The 26,095-nt window shown below is 39.4% G+C and overlaps 1 protein-coding gene across 3 annotated transcripts in view; it reads left to right on the top strand.

Moving 5' to 3' along the window:
• The window catches only part of ATXN7L1 (ataxin 7 like 1), a 746,759-nt gene that overhangs the window by 331,838 nt on the left and 388,826 nt on the right, over positions 1-26,095 (top strand). Inside the window, exon 1 of one of the 3 annotated variants that reach the window (XM_053716562.1) lies at positions 10,517-10,631. The exons of 1 other annotated variant lie outside the window; for it this stretch is intronic. The gene's annotated coding sequence lies outside the window, so the exon portion shown is untranslated. Of the gene's footprint in view, positions 1-10,516; positions 10,632-10,695; positions 10,796-26,095 lie in introns of those variants that run through there. One more of the 3 variants, XM_053716563.1, reaches the window with a different exon arrangement.

Genomic DNA, 26,095 nt, shown 5'->3' with positions numbered 1-26,095 from the left:
TATAGGGGTTAAATGTAAAAACGGCTCCGGTTCCGTTATTTTAAGAGTTAAAGCTTTCAAATTTGGTGTGCAATACTTTTAAGGCTTTATGACACTGTGGTGAAATTTTGGTGAATTTTGAACATTTCCTTCATACTTTTGCGTATATTCAGTAAAAAAGTGTGTTCAGTTTAAAATTTAAAGAGACAGTAACGGTTTTATTTTAAAACGTTTTTTGTGCTTTGTTATCAAGTTTATGCCTATTAACATGTCTGAACTATCAGATAGACGATGTTCTGTATGTTCGAAAGCCAAGGTTCCTATCCATTTAAATATATGTGACAACATGACGACTGTTGCATATATCAACCATCAGGGGGGAACAAGGAGTTCCCTGGCGATGGAAGAAGTGACCAAAGTAATTCAATGGGCGGAGCTTCACTCCTGCCACTTGTCTGCAATCCACATCCCAGGAGTGGAAAATTGGGAAGCGGATTTTCTGAGTCGTCAGACATTTCATCCGGGGGAGTGGGAACTCCATCCGGAAATCTTTGCCCAAATAACTCAATTATGGGGCTTTCCAGACATGGATCTGATGGCGTCTCGTCAGAACTTCAAGGTTCCTTGCTACGGGTCCAGATCCAGGGATCCCAAGGCGACTCTAGTAGATGCACTAGTAGCGCCCTGGACCTTCAACCTAGCTTATGTGTTCCCACCGTTTCCTCTCATTCCCAGGCTGGTAGCCAGGATCAATCAGGAGAGGGCTTTGGTGATCTTGATAGCTCCTGCGTGGCCACGCAGAACTTGGTATGCAGACCTGGTGAATATGTCATCGGCTCCACCATGGAAGCTACCGTTGAGACGGGACCTTCTTGTTCAAGGTCCGTTCGAACATCCGAATCTGGCATCACTCCAACTGACTGCTTGGAGATTGAACGCTTGATTTTATCAAAGCGTGGGTTCTCAGATTCTGTCATTGATACTCTTATTCAGGCTAGAAAGCCTGTAACTAGAAAAATTTACCATAAAATATGGAAAAAATATATCTGTTGGTGCGAATCAAAAGGATTCCCATGGAACAGGGTAAAAATTCCTAAGATTCTATCCTTTCTACAAGAGGGTTTGGAGAAAGGATTATCTGCAAGTTCTTTGAAGGGACAGATTTCTGCTTTATCTGTTTTACTTCACAAGAAGCTGGCGGCTGTGCCAGATGTTCAGGCTTTTGTTCAGGCTCTGGTTAGAATCAAGCCTGTCTACAAACCTTTGACTCCTCCTTGGAGTCTCAATTTAGTTCTTTCAGTTCTTCAAGGGGTTCCGTTTGAACCCTTACATTCCGTAGATATCAAGTTATTATCTTGGAAAGTTTTGTTTTTGGTTGCAATTTCTTCTGCTAGAAGAGTTTCAGAGTTATCTGCTCTGCAGTGTTCTCCTCCTTATCTGGTTTTGCGTACTAAACCTGGTTTTCTTCCGAAAGTTGTTTCTAACAAAAATATTAACCAGGAGATAGTTGTGCCTTCTTTGTGTCCGAATCCAGTTTCAAAGAAGGAACGTTTGTTGCACAATTTGGATGTAGTTCGTGCTCTAAAGTTCTATTTAGAGGCTACAAAGGATTTCAGACAAACATCTTCCTTGTTTGTTGTTTATTCTGGTAAAAGGAGAGGTCAAAAAGCAACTTCTACCTCTCTCTCTTTTTGGCTTAAAAGCATCATCAGATTGGCTTATGAGACTGCCGGACGGCAGCCTCCTGAAAGAATCACAGCTCATTCCACTAGGGCTGTGGCTTCCACATGGGCCTTCAAGAACGAGGCTTCTGTTGATCAGATATGTAAGGCAGCGACTTGGTCTTCACTGCACACTTTTACCAAATTTTACAAATTTGATACTTTTGCGTCTTCTGAGGCTATTTTTGGGAGAAAGGTTTTGCAAGCCGTGGTGCCTTCCATCTAGGTGACCTGATTTGCTCCCTCCCATCATCCGTGTCCTAAAGCTTTGGTATTGGTTCCCACAAGTAAGGATGACGCCGTGGACCGGACACACCTATGTTGGAGAAAACAGAATTTATGTTTACCTGATAAATTGCTTTCTCCAACGGTGTGTCCGGTCCACGGCCCGCCCTGGTTTTTTAATCAGGTCTGATTATTTATTTTCTCTAACTACAGTCACCACGGTATCATATGATTTCTCCTATGCAAATATTCCTCCTTTACGTCGGTCGAATGACTGGGGAAGGCGGAGCCTAGGAGGGATCATGTGACCAGCTTTGCTGGGCTCTTTGCCATTTCCTGTTGGGGAAGAGAATATCCCACAAGTAAGGATGACGCCGTGGACCGGACACACCGTTGGAGAAAGCAATTTATCAGGTAAACATAAATTCTGTTTTTTTGTGACACTCTAAGCTATGGTTGGGCACTTTATTTATAAAGTTCAAAATATATGTCTTTAAACTTATATTTGCCATGATTCAGGATGATCAATATTCCTTATTTCAGACAGTCAGTTTCATTATTTGGGATAATGCATATGAATAATCAATTTTTTTCTTACCTTAAAAAATGTTTAAATTGACTTTTTTTCCCTGTGGGCTTTTAGGCTTGCGGGGGCTGAAAATGCTTCAATTTATTGCGTCATTCTTGGCGCGGACTTTTTTGGCGCAATTTTTTTGTCATTTCCGGCGTCATTCTTGTCGCTGGAAGTTGTTCGTGATTGCGTAATTTTTTTGACTTTTTTGCGCCAAAAATGTCGGCGTCACCGGATGCTAAAAAAATGTGGACGTCATTCTTGTCTCCACCTTTTTTTCACATTATTTCAGTCTCATTTTTCATTGCTTCTGGTTGCTAGAGGCTTGTTCATTGGCATTTTTTCCCATTCCTGAAACTGTCATTTAAGGAATTTGATAAGTTTTGCTTTATATGTTGTTTTTTCTTTTACATATTGCAAGATGTCTCAAATTGACCCTGGATCAGAATCTACTTCTGAAAAGACGCTGCCTGATGCTGATTCTACCAAAGTTAAGTGCATTTGTTGTAAACTTGTGGTAACTGTTCCTCCGGCTGTAGTTTGTGATGAATGTCATGATAAACTTGCTAATGCAGATAGTATTTCCATTAGTAATATTCCATTACCTGTTGCTGTTCCCTCAACATCTAATACTCAGGATGTTCCTGTTAATATAAAAGAATTTGTTTCTAAATCTATTAGGTAGGCTATGTCTGTTATTCCTCCTTCCAGTAAACGTAAAAGGTCTTTTAAAACTTCTCATATTTCAGATGAATTTTTAAGTGACTGTCATCATTCTGACTTGTTTGTTTCTGATGAGTATTTATCTGGTTCAGAAGATTCTGTCTCAGATATTGACACTGATAAATCTTCATATTTATTTAAAATGGAATTTATTCGCTCTTTACTTAAAGAAGTTTTAATCGCTTTGGAGATGGAGGAATCTAGTCCTCTTGATACTAAATCTACTAAGCGTTTAAATTCGGTTTTTAAACCTCCTATAGTTATTCCAGAAGTTTTTCCTGTCCCTGATGCTATTTCTGAAGTAATTTCTAGGGAATGGAATAATCTGGGTACTTCATTTACTCCTTCTCAAAGGTTTAAGAAATTGTACCCTGTGCCATCTGACAGATTAGAGTTTTGGGACAAAATCCCTAAAGTTGATGGGGCTATATCTACTCTTGCTAAACGTACTACTATTCCTACGGCAGATAGCACTTCGTTTAAAGATCCTTTAGATAGGAAAATTGAATCTTTTTTAAGAAAAGCTTATTTATGTTCAGGTAATTTACTTAGACCTGCTATATCTTTGCTGATGTTGCAGCAGCTTCAACTTTTTGGTTGGAGGCTTTAGCGCAACAAGTGTCAGATCATAATACTCATAGCATTGTTAAACTTCTTCAACATGCTAATAAATTTGTCTGTGATGCCATCTTTGATATCATTAGAGTTGATGTCAGGTATATGTCTTTAGCTATTTTAGCTAGAAGAGCTTTATGGCTTAAAACTTGGAATGCAGATATGTCTTCTAAGTCAACTTTGCTTTCTCTTTCTTTCCAAGGTAATAAATTATTTATATATATATATATATATATATATATATATATATATATATATATATATATATAAAAAATAATTTATATTATTTGGTTCTCAGTTGGATTCTATTATTCCAACTGTTACTGGGGGGAAAGGAACTTTTTTGCCTTAGGACAAAAAATCTAAAGGTAAATATAGGGCTGCTAATAGTTTTCGTTCCTTTCGTCAGAATAAGGAACAAAAGCCTGACCCTTCCCCTAAAGGAACGGTTTCTGTTTGGAAACCATCTCCAGTCTGGAATAAATCCAAGCCTTTTAGAAAGTCAAAGCCAGCTCCCAAGTCCACATGAAGGTGCGGCCCTCATTCCAGCTCAGCTGGTAGGGGGCAGGTTACGATTTTTCAAAGATATTTGGATCAATTCGATTCACAGTCTTTGGATTCAGAACATTGTTTCACAAGGGTACAGAATAGGTTTCAAGGTAAGGCCACCTGCGTGAAGATTTTTTCTCTCTCGCATTCCAATAAACCCAGTGAAGGCTCAAGCATTTCTGAAATGTGTTTCACATCTAGAATTGGTTGGCGTAATTGTGCCAGTTCCAGTTCTGGAACAGGGTCTGGGGTTTTACTCAAATCTATTCATTGTACCAAAGAAGGAGAATTCCTTCAGACCAGTTCTGGATCTAAAAATATTGAATCGTTATGTAAGGATACCAACATTCAAAATGGTAACTTTAAGGACTATTCTGCCTTTTGTTCAGCAAGGGCATTATATGTCTACAATAGATTTACAGGATACATATCTTCATATTCCGATTCATCCAGATCATTTTCAGTTTCTGAGATTCTCTTTTCTAGACAAGCATTACCAGTTTGTGGCCCTGCCGTTTGGCCTAGCGACAGCTCCAAGGATCTTTTCAAAGGTTCTCGGTGCCCTTGTATCTGTAATCAGAGAACAGGGTATGGCGGTATTTCCTTATTTGGACGATATCTTGGTACTTGCTCAGTCTTCACATTCTGCAGAATCTCATACGAATCGACTTGTGTCGTTTCTTTAAAAAACATGGTTGAAGGATCAATTTACCAAAGAGTTCATTGATTCCTCAGACAAAAGTAACCTTTTTAGGTTTCCAAATAGATTCAGTGTTCATGACCTTGTCTCTAACAGAATAGAGACGTCTGAAATTGGTTTCAGCTTGTCGAAACCTTCAGTCTCAATCATTCCCTTCGGTAGCTTTATGCATGGAAATTCTAGGTCTCATGACTGCTGCACCGGACGCGATCCCTTTTGCTAGTTTTCACATGCGACCTCTTCAGCTTTGTATGCTGAACCAGTGGTGCAGGGATTATACAAAGATATCACAATTGATATCCTTAAATCCGAATGTACGACACTGTCTGACATGGTGGACAGATCACCATCGTTTAGTCCAAGGGGCTTCTTTTGTTCTTCCAACCTGGACTGTGATCTCAACAGATGCGAGTCTTAACAGGTTGGGGAGCTGTATGGGGATCTCTGACAGCGCAGGGGGTTTGGGAATCTCAGGAGGCGAGATTACCAATCAACATTTTGGAACTCCATGCGATTTTCAGAGCTCTTCAGTTCTGGCCTCTTCTGAAGAGAGAATCGTTCATTTGTTTTCAGACGGACAATGTCACAACCGTGGCATATGTCAATCATCAAGGGGGGACTCACAGTCCTCAGGCTATGAAAGAAGTATCTCGGATACTTGTATGGGCGGAATCCAGCTCTTGTCTAATCTCTGCGGTTCACATCCCAGGTGTAGACAATTGGGAAGCGGATTATCTCAGTCGCCAGACTTTACATCCGGGCGAATGGTCTCTTCACCCAGAGGTATTTCTTCAGATTGTTCAAATTTGGGGATTTCCAGAAATAGATCTGATGGCTTCTCATCTAAACAAGAAACTTCCCAGGTATCTGTCCAGATCCAAGGATCCTCAGGCGGAGGCAGTGGAAACGTTGTCGCTTCCCTGGAATTATCATCCTGCCTATATCTTTCCGCCTCTAGTTCTTCTTCCAAGAGTGATTTCCAAAATTCTAAAGGAACGTTCGTTTGTACTGCTGGTGGCTCCAGCATTGCCTTACAGGTTTTGGTATGCGGATCTTGTTCGGATGGCTACTTGCCAACCTTGGACTCTTCCGTTAAGACCAGACCTTCTTTCTCAAGGCCCTTTTTTCCATCAGGATCTCAAATCATTAAATTTGAAGGTATGGAGATTGAACGCTTGATTCTTAGTCATAGAGGTTTCTCTGACTCAGTAATTAATACTATGTTACAGGCTCGTAAATCTGTGTCTAGGAAGATTTATTATCGAGTCTGGAAGACTTACATTTCTTGGTGTTCTTCTCATAAATTTTCCTGGCATTCTTTTAGAATTCCTAGAATTTTACAGTTTCTTCAGGATGGTTTGGCTAAAGGTTTGTCTGCAAGTTCCTTGAAAGGACAAATTTCTGCTCTTTCTGTTCATTTTCATAGAAAGATTGCTAATCTTCCTGATATTCATTGTTTTGTACAGGCTTTGGCTCGTGTAAAACCTGTCATTAAGTCAATTTCTCCTCCTTGGAGTCTTAATTTGGTTCTGAGGGCTTTACAAGCTCCTCCGTTTGAACCTATGCATTCTCTGGATATTAAATTACTTTCTTGGAAAGTTCTGTTCCTTTTGGCCATCTCTTCTGCTAGAAGAGTTTCTGAGTTATCTGCTCTTTCTTGTGAATCTCCTTTTCTGATTTTTCATCAGGATAAGGCGGTGTTGCGGACTTCATTTAAATTTTTACCTAAGGTTGTGAATTCTAACAACATTAGTAGAGAAATTGTTGTTCCTTCATTATGTCCTAATCCTAAGAATTCTCTGGAGAAATCTTTACATTCGTTGGATGTAGTAAGAGCTTTACAATATTATGTTGAAGCTACTAAAGATTTTAGAAAGACCTCTAGTCTATTTGTTATCTTTTCTGGTTCCAGGAAAGGTCAGAAGGCCTCCGCCATTTCTTTGGCGTCTTGGTTGAAGTCTTTGATTCATCATGCTTATGTTGAGTCGGGTAAAACTCCGCCTCAAAGGATTACAGCTCATTCTACTAGGTCAGTTTCTACTTCCTGGGCGTTTAGGAATGAAGCTTCTGTTGATCAGATTTGCAAAGCAGCAACTTGGTCTTCTTTGCATACTTTTACTAAATTCTACCATTTTGATGCGTTTTCCTCTTCTGAAGCAGTTTTTGGTAGAAAAGTACTTCAGGCAGCTGTTTCAGTTTGATTCTTCTGCTTATAATTTTAGTTTTTTTCATTAAGATTAAAACTTTTGTTTTGGGTTGTGGATTATTTATCAGCGGAATTGGCTCTCTTTATTTTATCCCTCCCTCTCTAGTGACTCTTGCGTGGAATTTCCACATCTTGGGTATTTATTATCCCATACGTCACTAGCTCATGGACTCTTGCTAATTACATGAAAGAAAACATAATTTATGTAAGAACTTACCTGATAAATTCATTTCTTTCATATTAGCAAGAGTCCATGAGGCCCACCCCTTTTTGTGGTGGTTATGATTTTTTTTGTATAAAGCACAATTATTCCAATTCCTTATTTGATGCTTTCGCTCCTTTCTTATCACCCCACTTCTTGGCTATTCGTTAAACTGAATTGTGGGTGTGGTGAAGGGTGTATTTGTAGGCATTTTGAGGTTTGGGAAACTTTGCCCCTCCTGGTAGGAATGTATATCCCATATGTCACTAGCTCATGGACTCTTGCTAATATGAAAGAAATGAATTTATCAGGTAAGTTCTTACATAAATTATGTTATATATATATGGTCCTGCCTAAAAAAGGACAGAAATACCAGGCAAGCCTCGATTGGGTTAACAATATTGTTTCCAAGAAATACTGGGTATATATAGTTAAGCATCCCTCTCCTAGGTTTTTCCTTAGGAACCTTAGTAGCTTTTAAATCAAGGTCTTAAAGACACTTTACATTAGGGCTGCACGATTAATCACCACAGTTTTAAAACCGCAAGAGTATGTGATTTTTTTTTGAGAGAAAAATAAATAAATCTTCAGATGTGTCTGTACTGCCTTGATTTGTATGTGATTTCTTGCAAACCAGCTCCATCTAGTGGTTGCTTTTAGCACACATTTTAAAATGGCTGTTTTACTTTCACTTTCTGTTTGTGATCTCAGTAGCAGCCGATCAATCTATAGAAGTCTAAAAGCAGAGCCCATCCATTATAATCCAGGCATCAATATAGAAGATATTATCACATCACATATTCTTGGTTTTGTATTTCTCACAATATATGTGCAGGCATCGTTCAGCAGCTAGCTCCCAGTAGTGCATTGCTGCTTCCCAGCCTACCTAGGTATTATGTTCAACAAAGGATAACAAGAGAATGAAGCAAATGAGATAATAGAAGTACATTGGAATGTTGTTAAAAACAAAATGTTCTATCTGAAGCAATGTTTAATTCCTCTGTTTCCACAGAATTCTATGTACTAAGTTTGAAAAAGCTCAATAATTATCATCAGCCTGGATTTCATCGGCCTAATGGTTCCAAAGCAAGTCAATTTGAAATCCAGCCTAGAAACAAGTAAACTAATTGAAGGATCCTTATTTCAAAAGAGAAATACCTGTCCTTTCCAAGGCTTTCATATTCCTTTAAGCTAAAATGAGTTAATATTACTGTTTTTACACAAATAATCATTGAATCAATTTGTTAAATTATTCAATTCACTTGTGCTTTAGCATAAGTAACATTTATAAATAACAGAAAATGTTATAATATTTCAAAGCATTACACTGCCCCAACCCAGCTACGCCAAAATGGCATCTGGTGTGAGTGTTTATATCTAGATAGATGTATAGATAGATAGATAGATAGATGGATAGATAGATAGACAGACCGTTATACACACACCAGCTGCCATTTTGGCATAGCTAGGTGGGGGTAGTGTAATTCTTTGGAATATTATAACATTTTTCTGTTATTTATAAATGTGACTTCTGCTTTTTTTTAAAGCACACGTGAATTTCATAATTTAACATACATTGATTTAATGATTAGTTTGTGCATAAAAGTAATATTAGCCAATTTTAGCTTAAAGGGATATAAACCCCAAAAATGTGTGATTCAGACAGAGCATACAATTTTTAAAAAAATGTTCCAATTTATTTCTATTATCAAGTTTGATTAATTCCCGTGGTAGTCTTGTGAAGAGATACCTAGGTAGGTGTCTAGAGCAGTACATACCAGGAAATAGTACTGTCAATTCTAGTGCCCTTGCAAAGCAGCTGCTATATAGTGCTCCAGACATGTGCACGCTCCTGAGCTTACATCCCTGCTGTTCAACAAACAATACAAAATAAAAGAAGACAATTTGGTAATAGAAGTAAATTAGTAAGTTGTTTAAAATCACATGCTCTATCTGAATCATGAAAGAAAAACTTTGCGTTTCATGTCTCCAAAGTGATACTTGTTTAACCCCATTCCAGCATTAAAGGGCCATGATATCCAAATGTTGAAACACTTGAAAGTGATGCAGCATAGCTGTAAAAAGCTGACTAGAAAATATCACCTGAACATCTCTATGTAAAAAAGAAAGATATTTTACCTCAAAATGTCCTAAGTATTCAAACGCCATTGCAAAAGACTTTAAGCAGCAAATCAGTATGTCTGTCCCGGGACAGCCAAGGGAGTGAGCTTCGTGCACAATCATTTTATTTCCCTATAAAGTTTAAGGAAGTTTACTATGAAATCTCATGAGAGTTAAGTCAAATCTCATGAGATCACAGTAAAAGAGTTAATGACCACAGCACTGTTGATGCTGATTGGCTGCTGTTCATTTCTTCATTTTTTTAAAAAAATGTTTTACCTGCAGCTGGACAGCAGCTGAAGTATAACTTTTTACACAGCACTTACTCTGGTGAGCTGAGGAAGTTATGAGGTAAAATATCTTCCTTTTTTACATAGAGGTGCTCAGGTGATATTTTCCTGTCCGCTTTTTACAGTTATACTGCATCAGTTTCAAGTGATTTAGCATATGAGTATTATGTCCCTTTAAACACAAGCTAGGCTCAGAATTGCAAAAATGTTTGCAGAGAATATCCCTTTAAATGCTCAAACTAAATAGAACATTTTATTTTACAATATAATGCATCACTCCCATGTTCTTTACTGCAAACAATTCAAATGTTGCTATTCAGTGGATGCGGAGTAATTTGTATAATTGCTATTTCAATTACATTATATGTGCTCTCATTAACAGTACCAACGGTTTCCTTTCTATGTTTACATGCGTGGTTTTAGTTTTGTATACAGAGCTATAGAAAGTGCTGCTGCTTTCTTAAAGAAATGAATATATACAAATAATCAGTATCTGCAAACGTGAGCATGATTCAGTTATTGAGCAGCGTTTACAAAACAGCCTTGTGGGTGGAGAAAGCTGCATTTTTTTTCCTTCTCTGTTCATGTTGTTTTTTTGGCTTCTTTCCATTTCACTGAACTTCTGGTACCCGACTGGTAGGACCTGAAAACTTGCTGTTTAACAAGTGCCTGTCGCCAACACACAGTTGTTGGTGCACACGATTAACGTCTCTACGTCTTCTGGAGCAGGTTAGTGTGGGCTGCACTACACAGCAGTCAGAATTCTTAATCATGCATGCTGTGTTTGTGTGACGGCAGCTGTGTCAGTGCTCGACACTCTGGCTTGCAAAAGTACAACATATTTACAGCCGTCGTACAATCAGATTAAGTTGGCAGCCTCTTGCTCTCTCTCTGTAAGTCGCTTTCATTTTGTTGTTCTTCTTACAAAAGCCTTGTCTGTTTTTTTCTTCTTCCTATTTCTCCCATTGACAGATTCCACGCGGCCTTTATTGTTATTGTTTGTAATGCAGTTTGCTTGCAGTGGAAGGGAGCTGTGTAATCTGTCCTAATACAGGGAAGCAAATTCTTGTCATTTGCAGATTTCTTCCTTCAGCCCCAGCACACAGTTACCAGGCTAAGGTTGGCCTTTATTCTATTCTCTAGGGTTGCACAGGTTTTACAGTCTGTGGGGAGAACTAGAAGGGACACTTCTGTCATCTTGCTGCTCTTACGCACCTCTGTTTTATTAGTAGTGCGCTGCATATGGATTGTAATTGGCTGACTAGTTTAACCCCTGAGGAGGTATGTGTTTACATAATCACAGACGTATCCTTGCACTGCACTGCTTCAGTTAGTGGGCCATAAACCTTTTACTGCCAGGATCTCTGTCCCATCTGTAAACAACAATAGTCCTACTGCTTTATCACTATTAACCCTTTGTCTGCCAAACTGGGAATTCATTGTAGAATGTTACAGGCTTCCCTGGCAGCCGATGGGTCATCTAATTAGTGGTCAAACATATTTTAGTTCTTCAGTAACACATATGTCAATTAATTAAGCAACTGTAACAATGTCTGTGGTACAAAAAAATGTATTTGAGATTTATTTTGCAGCAGGTTAAGATCTTTTGATCATTTCATTAGCAATATAATTATTATGGTCACACAGAATGGAATAGGATGCTCTTCTATGGTGCCATATGCATCCCTAGTATGTGTGTAAGGGGTGTGTTTGTGTGTGTATGTGTGTATGTATATATATATATATATAATATATATGTCTTTTTCTCCTGAGGATGTATTGAGAAGCTCTTGTTAAATTTTTTTATTATTATTATTGCGTTCAGCACTAGAATACTGTGCTAAATGCCTATATTAATGGGGTTATGCTTTCTTTAAAGGGTCATGGATGTGGTAAATATGAGGATTGGTGTTTTCAGTTATTCCCTTTTCCCATTTTAAAAAACAAAACAAAACTAAAGCTTTTCTTCTGTGCAATTCTCAGAGGGAGCGGAAAAGTGCAGTCCCATACTTGGTCAGTAAAGCATTTGATTGGCTGCATGGGACAAAGTTTCAAATGAAGAATATTTGATAATAGAAGTAAATTAAAAAGTTATTTAAAATGGCATGGGTTTTATGTCCCTTCAATGGGAGGTGAACTATCCCCAGTTTAATAGGCTAATCATTACTGTATTGGAGATAATAAAACAAATAAAAAATAGTTTTATTTAAATAAAATTATAACACTATAAGTTTCACTTTTATTATTACTGCTTGCCCCTCCCTCCTCACAATTAGGTCCTTGTGCAGAGAACTACAAAACCAAGAATGTGATATTTTCTAGATAGAAAAAAAAACTTTGAGCATTTTTTTATTTTATTATTATGGCCCTTTAAGAGTCAACTAGAATATTGAGAAGCCAGAATTTATTTTTATTTTATTTTTTTGGTACCAGGGAAGACATTTACTTGGGAATATATAGCATACTATAACAAAGGAATCAAAGGTAAATTTTTAGGAGCAAGATATAGATAACTAGATAGCTAGACAGAAAGCAGTTAAATTGATAGAGATACATTGTAACCAATATTAAAAGGACAGTCTAGGCCAATTTTTTTTATTGTTTAAATAGATAATCCCTTTATTACCCATTCTACTGTTTTGCATAACCAACACTGTTATATGAATACACCTTTTACCTCTGTGATTACCTTGGATTTAAGCCTCTGCAGACTGCCCCCTTATCTTAGTTCTTTTGACAGACTTGCATTCTAGCCAATAAGTGCTGACTCCTAAGTAACTCCACCGGAGTGAGCACAATGTTATCTATATGGCACACATGAACTAGCACTGTCTAGCTGTGAACAACTGTCAAAATGCACTGATATAAGAGGTGGCCTTAAACGGCTTAGAAATTAACATATGAGCTTGCCTAGGTTTAGCTTTCAACAAAGAATACAAAAAAACAAAGCAAATTTGATCATAAAAGTAAATGGGAAAGTTGCTTAAAATTGTTTGCCCTATCTGAATCATGAAAGTTTAATTTTGACTAGTCTGTATCTTTGAATTAAAATAAGCTAATATTAAAAAAATAATTATGCAATTAATTTGTACTTTGGATAGCAGAAAATTATATAATAGAAAATATTACTACCCCCAGTTGGCTCCTTCCTAATGCCACCCGGCTTGCAAACTTTTCTGTGGAGAACACTGGTTAGCTATAGATAGATAACAGAATTTATGTTTACCTGATAAATTACTTTCTCCAACGGTGTGTCCGGTCCACGGCGTCATCCTTACTTGTGGGATATTCTCTTCCCCAACAGGAAATGGCAAAGAGCCCAGCAAAGCTGGTCACATGATCCCTCCTAGGCTCCGCCTACCCCAGTCATTCGACCGACGTTAAGGAGGAATATTTGCATAGGAGAAACCATATGGTACCGTGGTGACTGTAGTTAAAGAAAATAAATTATCAGACCTGATTAAAAAAACCAGGGCGGGCCGTGGACCGGACACACCGTTGGAGAAAGTAATTTATCAGGTAAACATAAATTCTGTTTTCTCCAACATAGGTGTGTCCGGTCCACGGCGTCATCCTTACTTGTGGGAACCAATACCAAAGCTTTAGGACACGGATGAAGGGAGGGAACAAATCAGGTCACCTAAATGGAAGGCACCACGTTTGCAAAACCCTTTCTCCCAAAAATAGCCTCAGAAGAAGCAAAGTATCAAACTTGTAAAAATTGGTAGTAAAGTGTGCAGTGAAGACCAAGTCGCCTGCCCTAACATATCTGATCAACAGAAGCCTCGTTTCTTGAAGGCCCATGTGGAAGCCACAGCACTAGTGGAATGAGCTGTGATTCTTTCGGGAGGCTGCCGTCCGCGGCAGTCTCGTAAGCCAATCTGATGATGCTTTTAATCCAAAAAGAGAGAGAGGTAGAAGTTGCTTTTTGACCTCTCCTTTTACCGGAATAAAACAACAAACAAGGAAGATGTTTGTCTAAAATCCTTTGTAGTTCTAAATAGAATTTTAGAGCGCGAACAACATCCAAATTGTGCAACAAACGTTCCTTCTTTGAAACTGGTTTCGGACACAGAGAAGGTACGATCATCTCCTGGTTAATGTTTTTGTTAGAAACAACTTTTGGAAGAAAACCAGGTTTAGTACGTAAAACCACCTTATCTGCATGGAACACCAGATAAGGAGGAGAACACTGCAGAGCAGATAATTCTGAAACTCTTCTAGCAGAAGAAATTGCAACTAAAAACAAAACTTTCCAAGATAATAACTTAATATCAACGGAATGTAAGGGTTCAAACGGAACCCCTTGAAGAACTGAAAGAACTAAATTGAGACTCCAAGGAGGAGTCAAAAGGTTTGTAAACGGGCTTAATTCTAACCAGAGCCTGAACAAAGGCTTGAACATCTGGCACAGCTGCCAGCTTTTTGTGAAGTAACACAGACAAGGCAGAAATCTGTCCCTTCAGGGAACTTGCAGATAATCCTTTTTCCAATCCTTCTTGAAGGAAGGATAGAATCTTAGGAATCTTAACCTTGTCCCAAGGGAATCCTTTAGATTCACACCAACAGATATATTTTTTCCAAATTTTGTGGTAAATCTTTCTAGTTACAGGCTTTCTGGGCCTGAACAAGAGTATCGATAACAGAATCTGAGAAACCCTCGCTTCGATAAGATCAAGCGTTCAATCTCCAAGCAGTCAGCTGGAGTGAAACCAGGTTCGGATGTTCGAACGGACCCTGAACAAGAAGGTCTCGTCTCAAAGGTAGCTTCCAAGGTGGAGCCGATGACATATTCACCAGATCTGCATACCAAGTCCTGCGTGGCCACGCAGGAGCTATCAAGATCACCGACGCCCTCTCCTGATTGATCCTGGCTACCAGCCTGGGGATGAGATGAAACGGCGGGAACACATAAGCTAGTTTGAAGGTCCAAGGTGCTACTAGTGCATCCACTAGAGCCGCCTTGGGATCCTGGATCTGGACCCGTAGCAAGGAACTTTGAAGTTCTGACGAGAGGCCCATCAGATCCATGTCTGGAATGCCCCACAGCTGAGTGACTTGGGCAAAGATTTCCGGATGGAGTTCCCACTCCCCCGGATGCAATGTCTGACGACTCAGAAAATCCGCTTCCCAATTTTCCACTCCTGGGATGTGGATAGCGGACAGGTGGCAGGAGTGAGACTCCGCCCATGTTGCCTGTACAACGGCAAAGAGAATGACTGGGGTAGGCGGAGCCTAGGAGGGATCATGTGACCAGCTTTGCTGGGCTCTTTGCCATTTCCTGTTGGGGAAGAGAATATCCCCACAAGTAAGGATGACGCCGTGGACCGGACACACCTATGTTGGAGAAAGAGGAATAGATAGAGGGATAGATAGATAGAGGGAGAGATAGATAGAGGGAGAGATAGATAGAGGGAGAGATAGATAGAGGGAGAGATAGATGGAGAGTGGGATAGATGGAGAGTGGGATAGATGGAGAGTGGGATAGATGGAGAGAGACAGGTTGGTAGAGATAGCTAGATATAAATAGATATATAGATAGAGATAGCTACATAGAGATAGATGTATGGGTAGGTAGAGATAGCTAGATAGAGATTGATAGTGATAGCTACATAAATAGAGATAAATAGGTAGACAGAGTTAGGTAGGGATAGATAGATAGTGATGGCTAGATAGGTATAGATAGGTAGGGTAGGTAGAGATAGACAGAGATAGCTAGATAGATATAGATAGGTAGAGATAGGTAGGTAGATAGAGATAGCTGGCACTACCATAGATAAACTACCAGTCTGCTGGGTTTAACATATTTATTTAGTTTATTTATAAGCCATTGATACATATAAATAAGTGACATTTCAGGACATACTGTATAGCCTGAAACATATTTTTATTATTATTTTTTAGATAGTGTCAAGTTCAACATGTTTAAATGCTTCTACCTCATTTAGGTGAGATTTTTTTTTAACATACAATGTCCCTTAAAAACAGGGTAATCTAACAGACCAGGGGTAGTTAGTGAGGTAGTTTAAGTGAGTTTACTGCATTATCAGATTTATAACAAAGTGCATTCAGCTATTTCTAGCAATTGATATGTCAAAGTTGTTGACTAAAGTTCCCTGTCCCCTGTACAGTGGTACAGGAAATACAAATAATGACAAGAGTTGGAAGATGTAATAATACACTTCTATAAATTGCTGCAGACTTCTATTAATTAAAATGTAATTTAAAATTCTAGCATGGGATATTTGTCACAGTCATTAAAGGGACATGAAACCCCGCATTTTTTTTCATCATTCAGACAGAGCATACAACTTGAAACAACTTTCTAATTTACTTCAATAATCAAATGTGCGTCATTGTCTTGGTATCCTTCTGTGAAAGGAGCAGCAATGCACTACTGGGAGCTAGCCCAACACATCTGGTAAACCAATGACAAGAGACATATATGCTCAGTTAGCAGCTAGCTCCCAGTAGTGCATCTCTGCTTCTGAACCTACCTAGGTATGCTTTCCTTCTTAATACAGGGAGAGTTCACAGCTGCATTCATTACTTGTGAGAAATACAGAACCTGGCCACCAGGAGGAGGCAAAGGACACCCCAGCCAAAGGCTTAAATACCTCCCCCACTTCCCTCATCCCCCAGTCATTCTTTCCCTTTCGTCAAAGGAGGTTGGCAGAGAAGTGTCGGAAGTTTTTTGAAGTAGTTCCTTAGGAAGGGTATCTGCCCTTCTGGATGGAACTGGAGTTTTAATTAGTCTTGTTAGCCTCTCAATGAGAGCATTGATGAAAGTTAGTCTGGAGATGCAGGGGGAGTCTTTCTGCGAAACCATCCAGACTCATATTAGCAGCTCCTATAAGCAATCAGCGTTGACGAGTTTCGCTGCCTGCTTTCTTCACTCAAGTCCATGTCAGAGGTGCTGTTTCTATCTGTCAAACTTGAAGAACCGTGTTCCTGTTCCATGGAATGGATTCCGGTAAGATTGTTTTATATTTTTACACACATGTTAACGATAGAAGACGGAGTCTCAGTGGGACTCCTTTATCTTTATGAAATTATTGAATAGTGGGGTCTTGTTAATCATGTTTATGTGATTTTGACTGCATATGTGTAGGAGACATTTTGGGCTCATAGGCTGATACGGAACATAGAGGTTATGCAGCTGCGCAGTTTTATTAAGCTTGCACACTTTTCCTTAGCAGGGGCGGTCCTGTATGAGGCACCTTGTGACTGGGAGTAGTCACGTCTTGTTTTCTATTTCCGATTCCTGACCGAGTGGCTGCGGAGAGGGAGTTAATTTTTCTACCTATCTGGGTCATAGGAGGTGGTGAGTGCCCCAGCCATTAAGGCTTTAAGGTTTTTTTGGCTAAAAATTTTAATTAGAGTTATGGAGGATTATGATATTCTAGAGGATTCCGCCGATACAGATTTTGATTCCTGCGTATGTTGTGAGGAGGACCGGGTAGACCAGCCCGCTCAATTATGTTCCGTATGCCGCAATAGGTTGTTCTCTTCAAACAATGTTGAGATGTTAGAGACCACTGAGCTGTCTACCTCTGAGGATTCCTCATCCCGTGAGGTGCGTTCCCTAGAATCTTCTCCTACGCATGCGGTTTTCGTAAGTTCCATTACTCCTTCGTCTGAGGGAGACTTTTTTTCCACCGGAGGTTACTGCGCGTTTTCGCATGGCCATCTCTATGGCTTTAGCGAGTTTGCCTCTTCCTGCTATGTGCAAGCGATGGGTTAATCCTTGCTCACCTACCCATGGGCCGTTGTGTAAATTAACGATTGTGCCCGCTCAGTTATCTGCTTCAGAGATAGAACCTCCGGGGTCGGAATCGTCTGATTTGACTCCTCTGACTGAGGAGGATTTGGCATTTAGATTTAGAATGGCACGCCTGCATTTACTTCTGAGAGAGGTTTTAGCGATGTTAGAGGTTTCCAGTCCTGATCCGTCAGGTGGATCCTCAGTCCTCTAAATCAGATAACGATCTTGATTAGACGAGTGAAGAGGGTTGGATCCTCTTCTTTATCGTCTATATGTACATAGTTATAGAATCCCAGTCCCAAGCTCTAAGGGGGGTTGTGTTGTATAACAGGCAGGACCTGTTTGTTTTAGTTTGCACACCCTTTTGACGTCCCTTTTTGTGTGTTTAACTATTTTCATTTCTATTTTCATTTCTAATCCGTTTTGGATAGTTTTTGTTTTAGAATTCGGGGTTCTTGTGGAAACTCTTTTTAGGAAGAAGTTTCGTCACTTGGGTTGTTTTTGGTTATATCGACTTTGATGGTGGTGATGGTTGGAGTCTTCCAATGGAAGCTTCTAGGTCTTTCTTTGGAGAGATGATTCCCTCGATTATCTAGGGATAAAAATTTAAGCCTCGGAGCTTATTTTCTTTATTTTGTTCTTAGTTTTCCTAGCACTGCTGGAACTTAAGAATTTGCCATTTGTTTATATTTTTTACGACAAGACGTGTCGTACCCTTGATGATGGGCAGGACCTGTTTTGGGTAATAGTTAAGTCTGTTCTTCCCTTCTACTCTAGAGAAGGGGCTCTTTCTAGTTATTCTGGTCCAGGCAGAGTAGGTGCATCTATACCAAAAGACAGACAGGACCTGTATTAGGCTCTTCTAATAAGGCTATCCAAGTTTTTTCTCCTTAAGATTGTCCAAATGGGAAGGGGTTCTTCCTTTTTTTAGGGGAATCTTACCTTGAGATTTCTGTCAGACTTCATCAGAATAGACAGTTTTTTCCTTTTATGTTATTCATATCTGGGGAGTGCAAGGTTTTGGAACCTGATTAACTTCCTCCTTGTTGGTGGAGGATTGTTTTTCGCTGGTTCTAGGAGACAGCGGTACATGAGCCTCCTCAGAGGTTTATGGCTCAGTTTGAGTACAGTGACATCTTTTTGGGTCTCTGACATGAGATCCTATGGTTCTGATTGTTGGGCAGCTGCTTGGTCCTGATAACATTCATATTCTTTTTTTTTTTTTGCTTCTATCAGGAAAGCCTTCGGGAGATTGGTTTTCTTTGAGGGTTGTGGTGCCCTCAGGTTGGGCCGCATTTTATTTGTGCCCTCCCGTTAGCATTCAGTGTCCTCTGTAGCTTGGGTATAATTTCCCACAAGTAATGAATGCAGCTGTGGGACTCTCCCTGTATTTAATAGGGATATATAAATTATGACTTGCCATATAATTTCCTTTCCTTGGATACAGGGAGAGTCCACAGCTCCCGTCTGTGCTCTCCGGTGGGCGGCCCTAAATTTAAGTTGTTTTTCTTCTGGCACATTTTTCACCCTGATATTTCTACTACTGTTCCTTGTTCCCTCGGCAGAATGACTGGGGGATGAGGGAAGTGGGGGAGGTATTTAAAGGGGACAGTCTACCCCAGAATTTTTATTGTTTTAAAAGATAGACAATCCCTTTATTACCCATTTCCCAGTTTTGCATAACCAACACAGTTATAATAATATACTTTTAACCTCTGTGATTATCTTGTATCTAAGCCTCTGCAAACTGCCCCTTTTTCAGTTCTTTTGACAGACTTGCAGTCTAACCAATCAGTGCCTGCTCCCAGATTACTTCATGTGCACGAGCACAGTGTTATCTATATGAAATATGTGAACTAACACCCTCTAGTGGTGAAAAACTGTTCAAATGCAATCTGAAAGAGGTGGGCTTCAAGGTCTAAGAAATTAGCATATGAACCTCCTAGGTTAAGCTTTCAACTAAGAATACCAAGAGAACAAAGCAAAATTGGTGATAAAAGTAAATTGGAAAATTGTTTAAAATGACATGCTCTATCTGAATCATGAAAGTTTATTTTGGCCTAGACTGTCCCTTTAAGCCTTTGGCTTTGGGGTGTCTTTGCCTCCTCCTGGTGGCCATGTTCTGTTTTTTCCCACAAGTAATGAATGCAGCTGTGGACTCTCCCTGTATCGAAGGAAAGGAAATTATCTGGTAAGTCATAATTTGTTTTTCAACAAAGTATACCAAGAAAACTAAAACATTTAGATAATAGATATAATTTGGAAAGCTGTTTAAAATTCTATGCTTTATCTGCCACCCATGCTTAATCCACAGCCCTGATCGTCCCTCTTACAATAGTGATGTATACATATGTATTCCCTGGTATAATACTGTTTGGCTTCTTAGTACACTATATAGTAACCTTAAAGGAGACATGAAACCCAAAAACATTTTTTTCATTATTCAGATAGAGAATACAATTTTAAACAACTTTCCAATTTACGTCTATTATTTAATTTGCTTCCTTCTCTTGTTATCCTTTGCTTTTTATCTAGGCAAGCTCAGGAGCAGCAGAGAACCTAGGTTCTAGCTGCTTATTGGTGGCTGCATATATATATATATTGATTGTCATTGGCTCACCCATGTGTTCCTTTAGAAGCCAGTAGTGCATTGCTGATCCTTCATCAAATTATACTAAGAGAATGAAACAGATTAGATATAGAAGTAAATTACAAAGTTGTTTAAAATTGTATTCTCTTTCTGAATCATGAAAAGAAAACATTTTGATTTTTTTTTTCTCCTAAGATATTTTTCAGAAATAATATTAAAGGGATATAAAACCCAAATTTTCCTTTCATGATTCAGATAGAGCATGCCATTCTAAGCAACTTTCTAATTTACTCCATTATCAATTTTCTTCGTTCACTAAGGTATCTTTATTTGAAAAGCAAGAATTGAAGCATAGGAGACGGCCCATTTTTGGTTCAGCACCTGCGAAGCGCTTGCTGATTGGTGGCACAGATATATCACTTTTCAAGTGGACAGCGGAATGCAGGGTATTATAATTTCATATCTATATAAAGAGTAAGTTTTAGCGCATCTTCATTTCCTTTAAAGCATAACCTGCCAATGTCTTGGTCACATGACCTTGTGCATCCTGTTGGTTGTGTCAGTCTTGCACTATTTGTCCTATAAAGAAAGGATATTTTTTTTGTGAAATACCAAATATGTCCCTAGACTGTGATACCAGGAGTTTTCACAGTGTATGGATTCTGTTTACTGGTCTCAAACACCCGTTAAATATAGCCATTTGCTTTAAATGGTATAGAAACTGATGACACACAGATTTACCTCTTCACTAGGAACCTGCAAGGACTGTAACATAGAAAATACAGTACAAAGATGATTATCATGAGCAATCAAGAAAAATCATTGCTTCTAAAAATGTTTTTTTACCCTTTTTGTTTTCTTTTTTCCCCTCTTAATGCACCTCTATGGAATATTAGAAATAATTGTTATAATTAAGATAATGATTTATTTTTAAGTTAACTAAAACTAATTTGTTATTATAAAGGTAATAATGTTTGTTTATTTTAGTTAACTTAAACTATTCAAATTGTAATTATTAAAGTAATGATTTTTTTTCTCCTTTCAATAATGTACAGCTGAAAAGTTGATCAAATATGAAGGATTAAACTGATGAACTAGTTCACCTCCCAGTAATTTCATAATTATCTATTGGCTAGATTACGAGTTTTGCGGTAAGGTGAAAAAGCAGCGTTAACAGGTCCTAATGCTGGTTTTTCACTACCGCTGCTATTACGAGTCTTGCAGGTTTAGGGGCCCCGGACACTTTTTTGTCCTTACCGCAAACAGACTTAGGTAAACTTCGCAAACCCTTTTTTCTATGGGACTTCCATAGTGCCGGTATTACGAGTCTGTCCTGGGAGGCCAAAAAGTGAGCGGTACACCATCTACCTCCAAGATCCGTAACACATTCTAAAGTCAGTAGTTATGAGTTTTACACTACAACGCCGTAGCATAAAACTCATAACTAAAGTGCTAAAAAGTACACTAACACCCATAAACTACCTATTAACCCCTAAACCGAGGCCCTCCCGCATCACAAACACTGAAATAAAATTATTAACCCCTAATCTGACGCTCCGGACATCGCCGCCACTACAATAAACATATTAATTCCTAAACCGCCGCACTCCCGCCTCACAAACACTAGTTAAATATTATTAACCCCTAATCTGCCGCCCCTAACATCGCCGCCACCTACATTATATATATATATATATATATTAACCCCTTAATCTTCCACCCCCCAACTTCGCTGCCACTATATTACATTTATTAACCCCTAACACCCCCTAATTGAAATATAATTTAAATAAATCTAAATAAATTCATTAACTACATTATTCCTATTTAAAACGAAATACTTACCTATAAAATAAACCCTAAGCTAGCTACAATATAACTAATAGTTAGTTACATTGTATCTAGCTTAGGGTTTATTTTTATTTTACAGGCAAGTTTGTATTTATTTTAACTAGGTAGAATAGTATAACTATTTAATAACTACCTAGCTAAAATAAATACAAATTTACCTGTAAAATAAAACCTAACCTATGTTACACTAACACCTAACACTACACTACAATTAAATAAATTCCCTACATTAAATACAATTAAATAAATTAAATTGAATTAGCTAAATTATAGAAAATAAAAAACAAATTACAGATCTTTAAACTAATTACACCTAATCTAATAGCCCTATCAAAATAAAAAAAGCCCCCCCCCCCCCCCAATAAAAAAAAAAAACCCTAGCCTAAACTAAACTATCAATTGCCCTTAAAAGGGCCTTTCTCCAACATAGGTGTGTCCGGTCCACGGCGTCATCCTTACTTGTGGGATATTCTCTTCCCCAACAGGAAATGGCAAAGAGCCCAGCAAAGCTGGTCACATGATCCCTCCTAGGCTCCGCCTACCCCAGTCATTCTCTTTGCCGTTGTACAGGCAACATCTCCACGGAGATGGCTTAGAGTTTTTTTAGTGTTTAACTGTAGTTTTTATTATTCAATCAAGAGTTTGTTATTTTGAAATAGTGCTGGTATGTACTATTTACTCAGAAACAGAAAAGAGATGAAGATTTCTGTTTGTATGAGGAAAATGATTTTAGCAACCGTAACTAAAATCCATGGCTGTTCCACACAGGACTGTTGAGAGCAATTAACTTCAGTTGGGGGAACAGTGTGCAGTCTCTTGCTGCTTGAGGTATGACACATTCTAACAAGACGATGTAATGCTGGAAGCTGTCATTTTCCCTATGGGATCCGGTAAGCCATGTTTATTACGATGGTAAATAAGGGCTTCACAAGGGCTTATTAAGACTGTAGACTTTTCTGGGCTAAATCGATTCATTATTAACACATATTTAGCCTTGAGGAATCATTTTATCTGGGTATATTGATATTATAATATCGGCAGGCACTGTATTAGACACCTTATTTCTTAGGGGCTTTCCCAAAGCATAAGCAGAGCCTCATTTTCGCGCCGGTGTGGCGCACTTGTTTTTGAGAGGCATGGCATGCAGTCGCATGTGAGAGGAGCTCTGATACTTAGAAAAGACTTTCTGAAGGCGTCATTTGGTATCGTATTCCCCTTTGGGTTTGGTTGGGTCTCAGCAAAGCAGATACCAGGGACTGTAAAGGGGTTAAAGTGTTAAAACGGCTCCGGTTCCGTTATTTTAAGGGTTAAAGCTTCCAAATTTGGTGTGCAATACTTTTAAGGCTTTAAGACACTGTGGTGAAAATTTGGTGAATTTTGTACAATTCCTTCATGTTTTTTCGCAATTGCAGTAATAAAGTGTGTTCAGTTTAAAATTTAAAGTGACAGTAACGGTTTTATTTTAAAACGTTTTTTGTACTTTATTATCAAGTTTATGCCTGTTTAACATGTCTGAACTACCAGATAGACTGTGTTCTGAATGTGGGGAAGCCAGAATTCCTGTTCATTTAAATAAATGTGATTTATGTGATAATGACAATGATGCCCAAGATGATTCCTCAAGTGAGGGGAGTAAGCATGGTACTGCATCTTTCCCTCCTTCGTCTACACGAGTCTTGCCCACTCAGGAGGCCCCTAGTACATCTAGCGCGCCAATACTCCTTACTATGCAACAATTAACGGCTGTAATGGATAATTCTGTCAAAAACATTTTAGCCAAAATGAACCCTTGTCAGCGTAAGCGTGGCTGCTCTGTTTTAGTTACTGAAGAGCATGACGACGCTGATATTAATATCTCTGAAGGGCCCCTAACCCAATCTGAGGGGGCCAGGGAGGTTTTGTCTGAGGGAGAAATTACTGATTCAGGGAACATTTCTCAACAGGCTGAACCTGATGTAATTGCATTTAAATTTAAGTTGGAACATCTCCGCATTCTGCTTAAGGAGGTATTATCCACTCTGGATGATTGTGAAAAGTTGGTCATCCCAGAGAAACTATGTAAAATGGACAAGTTCCTAGAGGTGCCGGGGCTCCCAGAAGCTTTTCCTATACCCAAGCGGGTGGCGGACATTGTTAATAAAGAATGGGAAAGGCCCGGTATTCCTTTCGTCCCTCCCCCCATATTTAAAAAATTGTTTCCTATGGTCGACCCCAGAAAGGACTTATGGCAGACAGTCCCCAAGGTCGAGGGAGCGGTTTCTACTTTAAACAAACGCACCACTATACCCATAGAGGATAGTTGTGCTTTCAAAGATCCTATGGATAAAAAATTAGAAGGTTTGCTTAAAAAGATGTTTGTTCAGCAGGGTTACCTTCTACAACCAATTTCATGCATTGTCCCTGTCACTACAGCCGCATGTTTCTGGTTTGATGAGCTGATAAAGGTGCTCGATAGTGATTCTCCTCCTTATGAGGAGATTATGGACAGAATCAATGCTCTCAAATTGGCTAATTCTTTCACCCTAGACGCCACTTTGCAATTGGCTAGGTTAGCGGCTAAGAATTCTGGGTTTGCTATTGTGGCGCGCAGAGCGCTTTGGTTGAAATCTTGGTCGGCTGATGCGTCTTCCAAGAACAAGCTACTAAACATTCCTTTCAAGGGGAAAACGCTGTTTGGCCCTGACTTGAAAGAGATTATCTCTGATATCACTGGGGGTAAGGGCCACGCCCTTCCTCAGGATCGGCCTTTCAAGGCGAAAAATAGACCTAATTTTCGTCCCTTTCGTAAAAACGGACCAGCCCAAAGTGCTACGTCCTCTAAGCAAGAGGGTAATACTTCTCAAGCCAAGCCAGCTTGGAGACCAATGCAAGGCTGGAACAAGGGAAAGCAGGCCAAGAAACCTGCCACTGCTACCAAGACAGCATGAAATATTGGCCCCCGATCCGGGACCGGATCTGGTGGGGGGCAGACTCTCTCTCTTCGCTCAGGCTTGGGCAAGAGATGTTCTGGATCCTTGGGCGCTAGAAATAGTCTCCCAGGGTTATCTTCTGGAATTCAAGGGACTTCCCCCAAGGGGGAGGTTCCACAGGTCTCAGTTGTCTTCAGACCACATAAAAAGACAGGCGTTCTTACATTGTGTAGAAGACCTGTTAAAAATGGGAGTGATTCATCCTGTTCCACTAAGAGAACAAGGGATGGGGTTCTACTCCAATCTGTTCATAGTTCCCAAAAAAGAGGGAACGTTCAGACCAATCTTAGATCTCAAGATCTTAAACAAGTTTCTCAAGGTTCCATCGTTCAAGATGGAAACCATTCGAACTATTCTTCCTTCCATCCAGGAAGGTCAATTCATGACCACGGTGGATTTAAAGGATGCGTATCTACATATTCCTATCCACAAGGAACATCATCGGTTCCTAAGGTTCGCATTCCTGGACAAACATTACCAGTTCGTGGCGCTTCCTTTCGGATTAGCCACTGCTCCAAGGATTTTCACAAAGGTACTAGGGTCCCTTCTAGCGGTGCTAAGACCAAGGGGCATTGCAGTAGTACCTTACCTGGACGACATTCTGATTCAAGCGTCGTCCCTTCCTCAAGCAAAGGCTCACACGGACATCGTCCTGGCCTTTCTCAGATCTCACAGCTGGAAAGTGAACGTGGAAAAGAGTTCTCTATCCCCGTCAACAAGGGTTCCCTTCTTGGGAACAATTATAGACTCCTTAGAAATGAGGATCTTTCTAACAGAGGCCAGAAAAACAAAACTTCTAGACTCTTGTCGGATACTTCATTCCGTTCCTCTTCCTTCCATAGCTCAGTGCATGGAAGTGATCGGGTTGATGGTAGCAGCAATGGACATAGTTCCTTTTGCGCGCATTCATCTAAGACCATTACAACTGTGCATGCTCAGTCAGTGGAATGGGGACTATACAGACTTGTCTCCGAAGATACAAGTAAATCAGAGGACCAGAGACTCACTCCGTTGGTGG

Source organism: Bombina bombina, chromosome 6 (genome assembly GCF_027579735.1).
Source record: "Bombina bombina isolate aBomBom1 chromosome 6, aBomBom1.pri, whole genome shotgun sequence".
Lineage (NCBI taxonomy): Eukaryota > Metazoa > Chordata > Amphibia > Anura > Bombinatoridae > Bombina > Bombina bombina.
Note: the sequence above shows the minus strand (reverse complement) of the source record. Positions and strands in the feature narration are given on the sequence as shown.